The following is a 12,394-nucleotide window of genomic DNA, read 5'->3' as shown; positions in this document are numbered from 1 at the left end:
TGCAGAAATTCTTGTTTGAAACAATCCAGCTGGTTATTTCCTGTCAGTCTGTCTCATGTGTCATATTCTCAAGCTATTAAGAAGATTCCAGAGCTAGAGGTGTCTTCTACTACACAAAAATGTAATTAAATTCACCTCAGATGATTTCTACCTGAGACAAAGAAATAAACACATTAGAGATTCAAGCAAGACAATCCTAAGAGCCTTCAAAATACTTTTATCATTCAAAGGACACAAACCCTTTGCTCTGGCTAGACACAAAAATGCCTGAGATATTGAGCCTTGATTTCTGCTTAAATTCTGTAGCATTTGGTAAATAAATCTATCCTTCTGAAGTTAGAATGTATATGGATATAAAATATATGGAAATCATACAATTTTGCCTTAGTGAAGCTAGGTTAAAAACATTCTCTAGAAGCACAAGCCTCAGGAACAGAAACTGAAAAAAGCAATCATTGAAATTCATGCCTCCGGAATTCATACATTTATATAACAAGTTTGTTGTGGTCTTTCAAACTGGTGAGTTAACTCTAAAGTGTACATAGATGACCCACTGCCCCCTCTCCAAACCCTCACCCCAGACCTCCTCCCCTCACTCCTTACAACCTGTAATTTTGAGTAAGAAACATCTGCTCCTCCTCAGTGGTTACTGTTTAATTACTTTGTGTGCCCTACTTCTTTTGTTAAGAAACCCTGAGGTTTCCAAAACCAGTTGTAAACTGAAAATTTGCTATTCTGTAAGCTAGAACTGAAGTCAGTCAGGTATTGATCTCAGAAAAAAAAAAAATTGCTGAGGATTGTGGGGATTTTGCTATTTCAAGAAAATAACTTTTAAGACCTCCAAAGCTGCAAAATTATTTCAGCAAGAGCATTAATGTTAATCAGTGTGTGTTGCTATTGTTCAGAGAAGCCAGGATTGAACTTCACAAAACTCTTTCAGCCTTTTGTCTCTAACTGTATAGATGTGAAACTAACAATAAATCTTGTTGACAGTTGCTTCCACATCTATTGGCAGTCAGTCAGCTGCAATGTGAACAGTGTCGTGCACAATATGTGCAACACAGCCAACACCCATTAACTATCTCCCTAGCTTCTCCTGTGACTTAGAGAACATGTCATTTTTCCCCAGTGAGCAGCCTTTTCAAATGTTGAATCAGTAATATTACCACCAAATACTACTAATTTGTCAGCCAGGCTGTGTTTTTCCAAAGTGTTCACAATGGGGTCTGATAACTGCTTTGTAGAGAAGCAGAGCAATGATGAAAATTCAAAAACTTTTGTAAATCATTTGTATAAGATGAAGAAGTGAAATTCTTTCTTTTTGTTTTTAACATTCAAATAGTAAGAACTCATGTTAAAAAAAAGTGGAATTTCAGCTCTACCCAACAACAAACTTAAAGACATGCTAGTATAGAACCATATACATAACCTTTGTGAAAAAACAGAAACATTTAGAACAGTGTGAAGTAGTTGTTCAAATAGGGTATTGTCTTCATCTCCATATTTTCAGATTTTAATGGCTAGCTTTATTAATATTTATTGAGAAGAAATTGTTCTGCTATAAGTTACAAATTTCTATTATATATCATGAATTAATTTCTTACATACCATTTTCACAGATAATCAGCATGAAATCTGAGTAAATACTCATGTAACATGTGAAACTGAAAACCACAAATGGACCAGTGCTGATAGTCTTATTTTTCTGATCAGTTTTCTTATGCAGACAGTTTTCTTTCTAACAGACATATGCACATCCACACTTGTATGTGAAGCCATACCCATATAGATTAATAGACTTGTATGTATCTAATTTTCATAAATACATGGTATCTACCATAAGTAAAAACATGACATTCAATAGACAACAGAGATTTTCTGTGGACATCTGAAAAAAACATTCAGTTCCTTTCCTTTCATGAGTTTCTTTATTTTCAGTCCATGCTTAGTCAAATGCAGCATATGGATCTCTAGAAGTAGGGATTATTGCAAGTGAAGCTATTGGTAGTTTTCCACTTCGCAGGATTTGCTGCAGGTCAGCATTAAGCCGACTGATTTAGTGCAAGGAGGGAAAAGGAACCATTTTGTTGGCTGGGAAAAAGGCATAGAAAATCTTTGCCAGAATTGTCTAAAATTTCGAAAGAAGCTTGTGAATTGTGATTATCCAAGGACTTCTGTCCACATCTGTATAGTATTTTGTAACGAGAGAAGCTGTAATCCTCTGGAGGGTGGATGGCACTTCAGCAATAGTGCATGGAGGCAGAGATTGTGTGACTGAGTAGCTTTGTTATCTTGCAGTCCCTGTAAGGTTCCTCATGTCCAGGACTAGGGAGTAAGGTGCTGCACACAGCATGGGAGATGGAATTTTGTCTTCTGTGACTGCCAGACATTTCTCAACTGGCCTAATCAACCACTTTCAATTTCTAGGAGCCAGAGAACTCTACGGTCTCTCTCTTGTCTGCAGCTTGAAAGTCCATCCTAGTTTTTCAGCTGAATCATTTGTGGATTTTGATATAATTTTAGGTACATCCTCTGTTATGCTTTTCTGTGCTCTGAAAGTTGTGTTACAGGAAAACTTGTAGGAAAAACGGTATTTTGTTCCTGGAGTATCAAGGTTGAATGAAAAAAAAAAAAAATTACAGTGGCAGTGGGGACTGTGAGGTTGGTTCTGTTCTGGGAGTTAATCCTGATTTACCTGACCAGGCCAGCGATGGCAAATAGATTCAGTGCTACATGAACTGGATAGCTAAATCTATTTTAGATAATAGGCTTGATTAATATCCACAGATCTCCCTAAAACAATGACTCAGGCATTTCCCGAAATATTTGGTATTGTTGAGAGAGGAACATTGTCCAGGGATTATGGAAATAGAATAAATTTCATCATTCTCAAATGTGTTATAGGGACATCTAGTTCTCAGTTTTGTCATTGCCCTTCCTGGATCCATTGTATATGTCACAGACCTACCAAAATTTTGAATTACAGTTTTTTATCTTGGTTAGCCAATATTTTTGAAACATTATAATATCCTTCCATGGAAAATTCTACATATGAAAATGTACTGCACATTGCATAATATATTAGATACTACCTTTCATTTATTTAACTGAACATTTGAGAAAGAGTTAATGGAATTATTCAGCACTAGCAGAGCTGAAGCAATGATACTGGTTGTAAAAACTGCCCCTGTGCAAGAGTGTTATGTTTTTATTGAAGTGAGTCTTCTGTTTTATGCCATGCAATTGCCCTGTGTTTTAATTCCCTCATAAAGATCACAAAATAAAAAGGAGGGGAAAAAAAGGAAAACAGAAGACTATAGGCTGTAACTGTTATGTTCACATTTTTTTTCCCCACAAAGAAAAGGAAATTGCTAGAAATGTTGATTTGTTTTAAACCTTTCAACAATTGGAGATTATTGAAATACTAAATTACTGGCACACAAGAGAACTAGATGATTGTTTTTCCACATTTACAACACAAACCAATTGATGTCTCAGAAAAAAAAAAACAACTGCAGCAAATATTTTGAGTCTTAATTATCAGGCTGAAAAGGCTGATGAACAAAAGAGAGAAGGGGGGGATGTGTGGAATAATGAACAGAAGGGCAAACACGTAAAAAAATTTTAAAGCCTTTGTCAGGCTCAAAAAGAGAAACAGACTTAATTATTATTTTGTCTTCATTCCATTTTGGGAGCTTTATCTGAAACTATAACTTACAAAGAGCAATTATAGGCAAATGGCACCCAGCATGAATACTTCTCTGTGATTTGATTGTCTTATCCTTGGCTCTTACATCAGCACAATGATGTGATGCCCATTGGAAACCAGCATGACTAGGAGCGTGGAAGGGAAGCCATGCAGTGATTTAAACCTATGGCTTCATTTATCTGCTCCATATGGAATTACAACCTGGACAATAGTATCAATCCATTAAAATGAAGGACTTATTCCAAAGGAACCTGGCTAGATTAGTTAAAGTATTCTGCAATTCATGGAGAACAGCAGAGAATAAGGAAATAATTTCCCAGAATAATCCAGAGAATTATTTTATGTTTCTGATATAGATCGCTAGGGAAATAATTTAAAAGCATTTTTAAATATCTTCCATTTTCTATTATGAGCTTTTGGATTTCTACAGTTTGAGAGAAGTGAGACATTGTGGCTTAGAAAACTAATTACAAAACATAAAAATGCTCAAGACTAATGGAACAAATCAGACAGAAAAAAGATTTTCATACAGAAAGATCAACGTTGGAATGGAAGCTACAGATTTTACGTGTCTTCCTCTCAACATCTTCGTTATATATTCTCTTTGTTCCTGTTAGCTTACTAATTAGCTGTGATTTTTTTTAATGCCCCTTACACTGGGTTAATTTTGTCTTACTCAACAGCAGGGGTTTGTGTAATAATAATTCACAAAGCAATGTCAATGATTAAAATCCTTTCATTAACATGGTACCTTAAAGATAATGAATGTGAAGCTTTTAGCTAACCCAATCTCTAGGCTCAGAAAGGCAGTTTCTGCAGAAAATAATAAAAAAATCCTTGTACAGATTAGCTTTTGCCAGCAGAACAAATGAGATCTTTGTTTGGGTCTATTACAAACACAAAGTCATACAAATCAAAGAGCATTTATTATGAATACAATGATGTAGCATGCTTCTCTTGACAAAAGAATTCTAATAGTGTAGTGGAAGAATGCAAAATAGGCATTCAGAAGTGCTAATTTTCTGGTATTTTTTGTAGACAGCATTGTCAATGCACAGATAATCATCTGTGGGGTCAGAGTGCCATGAGCTGACTGTTGTCAGAGATGTGGCAGAAGGTGCTCAGGGCTGGATACGTCATTTCTCTTCAGCCCCTTCAAGAATTTTAAACAGGTTTATCTGTCAGGATACAAGAAGTGTGCTTCAGTAATTAGGGACATGAGAAGAATTAACATTTTGAAAAGTTTTGATAAGTGCTAGAGCAACTGTTCTGCTGAATTTGTTGTCTTGTCTAAAGATTACCCCTCTACCTACATTGTAATGATTCTAACATCTCATTTTTACCCAGTGCAAAAGATGTTTGCTGCAAGAATTAATCCACATACAAATAGTATAACTGATAAAGGAAGGTGGCTCAGCAGGAGCATCAGGATAGCAACACTGAAAAACCAGGAACTCTCATTCAAATTTCTCACATTGTTCTCCCCTTAATGTACTGTGTTTTCACTTTTCTAAGGCAAACTGTGGTTTTGAAAACTAATATATTGTGTGTCTCTATTGTCTATCATCCCAGTGTACTAGAAATCTGGATTTGTTTTAATGTCAAATAATGGTTTTACAGCAGCTTTCTGGCTTCAACAGGTTTATGTAAGAACTAGGAAAAATCCCCTGTCCCCAACACCTTTTTTTCCAGTTAAGACTGTGGAAATTTTGTACATTTTAAACTATATCTTTCCAGTGCAATGGACACTTCTAAATCTCAAATTAAGGGATTGTGCTGCAAAGGCTTAAGCAAATCTGTGTCTTTATAAAAATAAATGTTGTCATTGAATTCATCTCTATGCTTGCTAAGCTTCTACTGCACTGACAGTTGTAGCAAATGATCAATATGAACAGAATTCCTCAACAAATGAGCTCATCATTTTCAATGGGTTAATAGCCAAGTGGGTCTTTTAGATTATCTTTGTGCTGTGTCGTTCATTCAGGTAAGTAATTGAAGATGCAGGTCAGTAAATGAGTAGTTAGTGGGAGCATTTATTTCAGCTGTATCTTCTCTGTAATGTTTCTGTGGATAATTTAATATATTTTTTGTCTTTAGTGCATTGCTGTCCCCATTGTTCTCATAAGTGTAAATAATTGCTCCCATTTTTTAAAGGAAAGAAAGCAGGTGATAGCCGACTAGAAAGCTGAGTCACTAAGCTTGCTACTTAAATTCATATAAATATGACTAAGTAAAAGTTTCATCTGATAAAGGCGTTAATATGAAAGTCAAAATAAATGCTTTTTTTTTGTAAGAGATTGTCAAGACAAAGCTTTAGGGTTCAATTTGCCCAGGAAGATGCAGAAACTGTGAAAATTGTTAATTTCATCTATGCAAACAGAAATGGACTGTATCGTATTATTTTTTCTCATATTTTTGCTTACAGGCAATAATGGCCTGATAAATTTTGTTCAGCTGAGCGGAATTCCACACAGTATGCAACTTGCCTTATATCTTTCCTCTCAAAAAACACCTGCACTGATCCATAGAGATTCTTATATCCCAGTATGCCTCACAGCCTTAAAAAGTAAGAAGAAAATGTCTATTTGTAAAAGGTGAGTATTTAAGTAGTGTTGTCTGGTTCAGGATTTTGAATGTATTTGGTTTTACTTTTAATATTTGCTCTTTTTATTGAGTACCCCTGGAAAAAGTGCTTCCTCATTCCTTTTTCAGAGGCCTCATTTCAGCTCTGTATTTCCCTGATTTCCTCTTTTTTTCCATCCTGGCATGGAATGCTCCCCTTACCCTTCCAAAAAGTAATGTACTTTGTCTCATCAATAATGTTTCTCCTAAAAGAATGGGCTCAAATGGATCACCATCCTGACCTTCATCTCTGTTCTAGATGAGCTGAGCTTAAGTGAGGCACTGATAGTTACCTATCAGGAGATACCTGCTTCAATATCTCTTTTAAATCATGCTATGCCAATCATATCTTATTGAATTGAAAAATGTGTATCTTATAAGAGTTATCATTTTCTTCTCAGCCTGCAGATGTGTGAGAGTGTATATTCAAGAAAAACTACTAATAAAAGATCCAGACCTATTGTTTCTATATATATATTGCTGTATTCTGATAGACATTTCAGCATCTCTGGCAGGTGGAATGGCATACATGATAAAAGTGAGACAAAATCAAGTGAAATTGAATATAGATAATCTCATAGCAGATGAAGGAGATATTCTTTCCCTAGAAAATATTTTGAAGCAGCTTATTTCTGTATGAATAGGTGTCATTCTCCATGTACTAGAAAGATATTGGAACTTGAGCTTTTGAAATTTTTTTCATGAGAAAATCAAATAGTGAAATAGGTGAATGAAAATATCTAAATAAATCAAAATAATTTTTAGATTATTTGTTTGGGTTTTTTTCTGAAATGCCTAGTTGGAGTGCTAAATCCTCTAAGTAGTCCTGATTTTTGCTGCAATAGAGTTAATTTACTTCTTAGTTTGTGGTGAAATGCTGTGGTTTTGTTTTAGTATGAGAACAAGGATGATAATTTTAGTTGTCACTAAAACATGTTTATTCTAAATCAAGGATTTTGCATTTTCCCATGCTCTGCCAGTGACCAGGTACACAAGAAACCTGCAGGGGAACACAGCCTGGACAGCTGACCCAAACTAGCCAAAGAGATATTCCATAATATAAAATGTCATGCTCTGTATATAAACTGGAAGGCTTTGGTCAGAAGCCCCCAGCTGGTAGAGAGGTGGGTTACCAGGTGCTGATCAATTGTATTGTGCATCACTTGTTTCTCTTGGGTTTCAGGTCTCTCTACCTCCTTTTCACTATTGTAGTTTCTTTTATTATTGTTTGTTTATTGTTATTGTTACTATTACTAAATTTAAATTATTAAACAGTTTGTTTCTCTCCTCAAGAATCTCCTCCCCATCCCACCAGGGCAGGGGATGTGGAGTGAGCCAGAGGCTCTCTGGTAGTTTGTCACCAGCTGTGGTTAAATTACAACATAAATGTATTGGGCATTGGTAGCTGTGCCTCACAGTGGAGTTTGTAAGAGGCCCTACTGTCACTAGCATAGCACTGTCCTTATTGTCTGGGCAGATTTCATTTTGGTCTATCATTAGCAGCAAGGATAACCTTCACAATGAAGTTTGTTGCGCTTTTTAATGAGTGCTGTCTCACTGAAATGCATTCTACCCAGCCTACAGCCACAGCTTACTAGTCTGGAACAATGCTTTTGCACATAATGAGAAAAGTGAAATCATTCTGGGGAAAATTAATGGCCAGTCCTTTCTGCTGGCTCTGTAAAGACTATGACCTCAGCAAAGCTGAGTCAGTATCCATGCTGCTACTTCTGCCTGGAGATGTGCAAGGTTTCCTACTTCTATAAATTTGGTCTAGGGAACAACATATTTATGTAGCTGGAAGCCAATAGATTTGTAGGTCAGGATTTGGTCTCATAGGTCTAAAGAATAACAGCCTGCGTGTGATATATGTGCTGTGTAGGCTGCAGTCTGTATCTTGTCCTTGTGAAGACTCTGCCCTCAGTGAATCCTGACTTCTTTCACCTAGGACAGGGTGGTTGTGGCTCAGCTTCTGATCCAGATGTACCACAAGTCCAAACAGAGATTCTTGCCCCATTCTGGGGGACTTTGGAACAGATAAATACAAACACCAAGAGGAGAAGGAAGAGAGATTTATAATGCTGCTATTGGCACAGTTAACAGAAAGGTTTTCTTGATTCCCTAACAAAAATGTGAGGCATTCAGCTTTGGGGAACAGAAATACAGGGCAGACTATAATCTCTTAATCATTCTGACATGCACCCTCTTCTGAAATATAACTCTGAGACAAGTCTTTGCTGTCTCCACTAGGGAGAATAGTTGCATATAACAGAAAGGTCAGGTTCCAAGATGGAAAGCCACCACTTTCCAAGTAGGAAAACTCTGAAAGAATTTTGGAAGAGCTGCTTAGTTTCTGTGGTTTTTACCTTTAAGAGAAAATATCAAATCTATGGTATTCCCTCCAAATAGGGTTTCTATGGCAAATGCTAACTGGCCCTTCAACAAGTTCCTGAGAATGGCATCATTTTACTAGTCTTGACAGGGGCTCACATTTTGGGTTTTTGACCTATCTGTAGGTCAATTGTCCATTGTATTGTCCATTTTTCAGAACATCTCCATATGGTGAAGGAAATGGAAGCAGAGCTGACTGGCAAAAATTAATAAACAGCCAATATAGCCTTTCATTTCAACCTGTGGCCCTGTTCTTACTATTCCTGAAATAATGAGATTCTCAGGGTGTATTTGAGTACTACACTATGGTTTCAGTCATAGAACTGCACTCCTCTGATTGTCAGGTGATGATTTTATTTCTTCATCTTGGACTGGAAAATAAACAGGAGTCCATAATTAACTGATCATCGCAGAATTAGATGGCATTAAAATGAATTTATTTTAATAAGCTGTACTACTTGCCCAAATGAAAGGCTCAGTGCTCTGAAGGACCTCTGGAAAGAACAGGGAATAAGTTACTGATTTAATTATCTGTGGTTAAAGAATGAGAAAAATGTAGCTGAGCCAAATATGTCTTTAAAAACATATAATGATAATTGCTGCATATCCTCATATCAGAGTAGGAAAATAGAGAAGAAAGGTGAAAAAGAGCATATAAGCACACTTGTTAGAATTTCTTAGGTTCAAAAGATTATTTCAATGTGAAATCCACTGTTGGTTGTTACAAACACTAGAAATGCCCATTGTAATACTTAGCAGGCTTGATAAGACATTGGTGAACAAGGATATTATCCTGCAGTCTGTTGAATTCACTGCCACACTCATCTTCCATATTTCCTCCCCCTTGATTCATGTCTGTCTGGATTTCTCATGGGTAGAACAATTTTTGGAGTTGAATTATGATGCTTTTAATTTGGCTAAGTGGGTCACAACCAAATGATCTGGATGATGTGTTTCTGCTTTTTTCTTCACATCTAACTCTTTATGGTGCATTTCATTATGATCCCTAAGGTAACCTGAGTCTCTCCCACAGAACATTGCAGAAAATGAATCCACTATAACTCAGAAACCACTTCAAGAAAAGGAACAAATTCCAAGGCATTAAGTTATGCTACTTGAACTCAAAATTACATAGATTACTCACACTGACACTCATGAGTACAAAATGGGCACATACCCTTGTGTAAGTGAGATGGAGTAAGGCACAGGAAAGATATAAATAGGATATGATCTTCTTTAACATATATCCTGGCAGTAACTGCTTTATTGGTTCTACTCCTCTCAGTAATTTTCAACATTGTAGGTCAAACTCAGTAACAATGTTTCAATGATACAGTGGTAAATGATATTATGGTAAATCTTTGGGCCTCCTCTGGAAGAAAATTAAAAATTATATCAACCATGAACTCTTTTTAAATGTATTCAGATACATCTCCTATTTGATGCTGTGTTCATGTCAATACAGAACACAGTAGATGATCTTATTGCAGAATTTGGTACTCTGAAACAACATTATTTCATATTCATTGGGTGCTATCAGAGTGGTCTTTGCTGCAATTAAGTAGTGGTGGTGGTGAGCCATGATGGACATCGACACAGTCACAGAAAAAAGGGACACGTAAGTCATCCTGAGTGTAATAAATGCTCAAGAATTTGACAATAACAATTTGAGAGTCAACAGGGAAGCTTGGCACGATGAAGTGCAGTGAATCAGGATGATCAAATGATTTTATTAGTTCACTTTTATTAGTCAGATCTATTTTCATTTCTTTAATATGACCAGGGAAAAAAGAAGTAATTGTAATCAGTTTATCAAATACAACCCTGGCAGAGAGTTTGCCACTGGTAACTTGATTTTGTTCTAACTGAACACACTATGTTTTGACTAATCTTCAGCATCCAGGATAATTTATCTTAAAATGTCAGGAAGATGAGTCAGAATAATAGTTTATTTGTTTTCTTTTATTGTTGTATTTAAAATAAACTCAAAATATGTTTTAGAGCTGGCCTCATTTCTGGCAGACATGGAACGGATGAAGCTTAAAAACTGAATAACATCTCAATTTATCTTCAGACCACCAGCTGAGAGTCTATCAGGGACAGTCACAATATAAGCTTTGCCATGCCCCTGCCCTATCCCCCTGCTACATGAACTTCACCTAGAATAATCATGTACTCAGTGGGAGAGTAGGGATTCTGTAACTGTGATAGCTAATGCCCAAGGCTCCCCTAAGCAGTGATGAACAATTATTATAAACTATTCCAAATTGTAGACTGTAGGCACTGTGGTGGAGACTTTTGTATACTGGACTGAGAAAATTACCAAATGAAGGAAAATATTATTATTTTAGGAAATGTAACATTTTAATACATTATGAAAAATGATGAGGGAATAATAAATGGAGGGCATAAAAAGAGCTAATAATAAAAAGGAGCTTGGTGAGAAATCCCGCTGTCATATTTGCATTTACCCTGAAACTAATGCCGTGCACATTTTTGAATGCAAATAATTCACATGAGGAAGCAAAATGAGGATGTTAATAATCATTTTTCCCTTAATGAGAAGCTGTACTTTGATTGAAAGGAGCTTTAAGGTGGCCTAAACTAGGCCTAACAAAGGAGCTTTTGTGAGGGTTTTTGTTTTTTGAGACTTTAAAGGAATGGGTTAGAATAATATTCTGTCACTTAAAATCCCCAGAATTAACATTTTTATCACATATCTTATTCCAAATTAAAAAAGACGTGTTAGAAAAATTAATCATTCCATATGGGATTTTCTTTTTCACTGTGGCTATTAACTTAAAATGCTTTTTCTTTTGGGAACAACTTAAGTTTTTAAGTTCCTTTTCTTTCTTTTATTATTTTTTTTTTTAATTCTCATTCACAAAATAGATTTTTGCATTGGGCCCTTATCTCAAGACTTCCACACCAAAGTTCTAGGTTGCCTTCCATCATTCTTTTACTTAGTGGAGACTAGTTTTTCTCAGATGGCTTAAACAGAAACTGGCCTCCTGAACTAACGGAAGTCTCCATCTTCTCACTGACACATAGAAAGAGTCATAAATTTCATATGAAATATTTCATTAATTGAAACTAGATTAATTCAGGTTTGACAACACCATTTCCAAACATCAGGAATGTGGAAATATTGGATTAGACTAAGGGCACATAACCAGTGTTGGCCATCACCTTTTTATCCATTCATGGCAAACGCTACAAGGATATAATTGTATTAAATTAAACACACCTTCTGTCAAAAGCAGGTGAGCCAGATTGATTCATCCCTGCATAGCCTTGATCTTATCATTCTCCCCAGTAGAGGAGTATTATATAATTCCCTGTGAGTCATCAGCAGCACACTGAAGAGCTAATCAAACATCCTTCCCTGTCACCCCATGTATCCTGGAAGACAGTGTTCGTATTTTCCGTGAGCACTTCCTGCAAAGGGGGTTTGATTTCTTTCTGTGTTTTTGTTTTCAGTCAGTATTTTGAAAACAGCCTGTGGGTTATGTGTGCACTGCACTGCATGGGGCTTGTGGCTGATCACTGGTGTGTTGTGTGAGGCACTTTCTGCTTGATTGCACCTGTTTTAGCAGAAAAACACAAAATGAATATGATGAAGGAAATAATAAATAGAAGCAGTAGAAGGATCCTGATATTCAAATTTCCCCG

The 12,394-nt window shown here is 36.2% G+C and overlaps 1 long non-coding RNA gene across 2 annotated transcripts in view; it reads left to right on the top strand.

Annotated features, from left to right (window-relative positions):
- The window catches only part of LOC140684628 (uncharacterized), a 447,345-nt gene extending 439,415 nt beyond the window's left edge, over positions 1-7,930 (top strand). For both annotated transcript variants that reach the window (XR_012057171.1, XR_012057172.1), the window contains exons 5-6: positions 6,135-6,303; positions 7,312-7,930. This is a non-coding gene — a long non-coding RNA (uncharacterized lncRNA). The remainder of the gene's footprint in view (positions 1-6,134; positions 6,304-7,311) is intronic.
- Positions 7,931-12,394: the final 4,464 nt, after the last annotated feature.

This window comes from Taeniopygia guttata, chromosome 8, assembly GCF_048771995.1.
Source record: "Taeniopygia guttata chromosome 8, bTaeGut7.mat, whole genome shotgun sequence".
Classification (NCBI taxonomy): domain Eukaryota; kingdom Metazoa; phylum Chordata; class Aves; order Passeriformes; family Estrildidae; genus Taeniopygia; species Taeniopygia guttata.
The sequence above is the reverse complement of the archived record's forward strand: the minus strand, read 5'-3'. Positions and strand labels throughout refer to the sequence as shown.